This window comes from Magnolia sinica, chromosome 15 (assembly GCF_029962835.1).
Source record: "Magnolia sinica isolate HGM2019 chromosome 15, MsV1, whole genome shotgun sequence".
Classification (NCBI taxonomy): Eukaryota; Viridiplantae; Streptophyta; class Magnoliopsida; order Magnoliales; family Magnoliaceae; genus Magnolia; species Magnolia sinica.
The window spans coordinates 44,040,392-44,042,883 of record NC_080587.1 but is presented as its reverse complement, the minus strand read 5'-3'; the positions used below and the strand labels follow the sequence as shown (position 1 = coordinate 44,042,883).

Genomic DNA, 2,492 nt, shown 5'->3' with positions numbered 1-2,492 from the left:
AGAAACGCCATTAACACATTTGTCCATCATTTTATAGGCATGCATACACTGTTGATCATGCATACATATGAGTATCCATATAAACAATGGGAAAAAGAAAGACCAAACTGAAAGCATACCATTTTCCACAAATCACATCTCTTTGGCATTTTAACAAACAACTCATCTGCATTTTTTTTTCCAAATACCAAAGCATGTCAACTGTCCAATGTTCAAACCAATCAGCCAAGGTATAAAGATCCGACTAAAAAAAAAGTGTTAAGAATGCTCAAGATCCATCCAAGTAACCAAGATTAACTTCAAGAAAAGCATTAACCTGGACGAGAAGCAAATCAGATGTTGCCCTCACTGGAAGAAACCGAGATTGAGGAACATTCGCACCAATAGCATGATCAAAGAACTGGTTCCCAGGAAGAAGAAATAAAGAAATGCATTTGATGAATACCCGTATCGCTGCTCCAGCTGCAGTTCCCAGGAGAAACCTTAGGGCCCATTTGGCCGGTCAGATTGGAAGGGATTGGATGGTATTGGAAGGGATTGAAAGTCAAATCCCGGGATTGGCCTGGCATGCCAAACAGAGTCGTGATCTGATCCCAATCCCATGGATCTTAAGACAATCCACTGACAACACCATCATTACCTTTAAATCCCATCCAATCCACCCTAATCCTTTCAAATTCGCTTGGGACGTGTTTGGCTTGAGGGATTGGAAGGGATGAGAAGGTTTAATCCCGGGATTGGCCAGGCGCGCCAAACAGACTGGATATAGCAATCCCATGGATCTCTAGGCAATCCACTGACAACACCATCATTACCTAGAAATCCATGCCATCCACCCTAATGCCATTCAATCCCTCCCAATCCACCCGGCCGAACGGGCCCTTAGGGTTTTGTTTTCAAACCCTAAGGTTTCGATTTCAAAAACTCTCGATCCGAAGCCCTGCATTGTTTTTGCTCAGATTTTTCCTATATTCCAAGAGAGAGGATGGGGAGTAGTGAGAGAGGATTGGGGGTGGAGAGGGAGAGTGGCAGAGAGAGGATCAGGGCTGGAGAGAGAGAGAGAGAGAGAGAGAGAGAGATGAGTGGTGAGATGATGGAATAGAGAACGAGTGAGAGAGGGAGGGAGAGAGATATAGGGCGAAATTTGGGCGCGGCTCTATTTCGAGCGCGCGCCCATTTTTGGGCGTAGGGACTCATAGATAGTCCTGTCAGGGGCTCTGTGGGGCCCACCATGATGTATTTGCTTAATCCATTCCGTCTATTAATTTTACTAAAAATATTTAGTTCATATTCCAAAAAATAAAGTATATTGAAGGTGCAAGTGGACCACACCATATAAAGTATATGTGATTTAATCTCCATATTTCTTACTATGTGGTCCACTTTAGCCTTCGATCTAGTTGATTTTTGATTTCATGCCCTAAAATAATATTTCAAAATATATGGATGGCTTAAATAGAACACATATATTTTTTTAGTCCCTATAAAGCCCCTTACACCGTTGTTAATTAGTAATGGTGTGGTACCTTTTTAGCTACGGATTAAATCCGTAGTAAATTTAGCTACGGTTTAGATCCGTAGCAAAAAACTAACGTGGTCTGTAGCCTTTGCCCCTTTTTTTGGTAGTGACGAGATGGCATAGGTTTTGGCTCGATCCGAGTCGGGTCTACGTGACTGGACTTAAGGATGAACGCAAACACAATCCAAAGGTCATGGGTCGCCGGAATTTGACCGGTATGACCACGAGACCAAAATAAACGAAATACATACTCACACACACAAGTACACATGCAAACTCTGGTCGGGTCTCACACTCGATCTTACCGAGTTATTACTATAGCGCAGCTTTGCACTTGGGGTTGTGAATACTAGGAAATTTGATATAAAGTATTTGAGTATTGTTATTTAGATTGGATGATCGTACTTAATGAAAAGAAGGATAAAAATGTATGGATAACTTAAAAGAATTATTTTGAAAGAGTTCTGTATTTTTTTAATATGAAAAATTGTAATCCGGTCATTACTTCATTCCTTATTAATTACAAGTTATTTTTAAATTAATGTTATAGTACAAATAAGAAAAAGGCAAATATATCTCAAGTACCATATTCATCGGCAATAATAGCCCGCTTTATGTTTGCTATTGTATGCACAAGTCGTAGAAGTAGCCAATAAACACATGGAGAATATGGAAAAGGGATATATTTAGACTGTGTGGTGAAGTGATTCTTTTATTAATTTAAGGTTACTTGAAATGAATCCCTCATTACTAGAAGGTTAATTGATGTGCTATTACTTGTTAGAGCAGTCATGGATGTTGATATGTAGGATATCATGATAAAGAAAGATCTATCATAGGTTACGTCTTCTCTTATATTTCTTATGGTGGTACACTTGAGCTTTGTATATGTTTCAATTATGAATTCATGCCTAAAATGAGCTGGAAAAATAGATGGACGGTGTGGATAAGATACATCACGGTGGTGGGTTCC

General features: G+C 39.7%; 1 long non-coding RNA gene across 1 annotated transcript; it reads right to left on the bottom strand.

Annotated features, from left to right (window-relative positions):
- Positions 1-213: 213 nt before the first annotated feature.
- On the bottom strand, positions 214-480 carry LOC131226622 (uncharacterized). Its single transcript, XR_009161950.1, has 3 exons — positions 446-480; positions 317-400; positions 214-244 (listed from the first exon to the last, which is right to left on the bottom strand). It is a non-coding gene; the product is annotated as an uncharacterized LOC131226622 (long non-coding RNA).
- Positions 481-2,492: the final 2,012 nt, after the last annotated feature.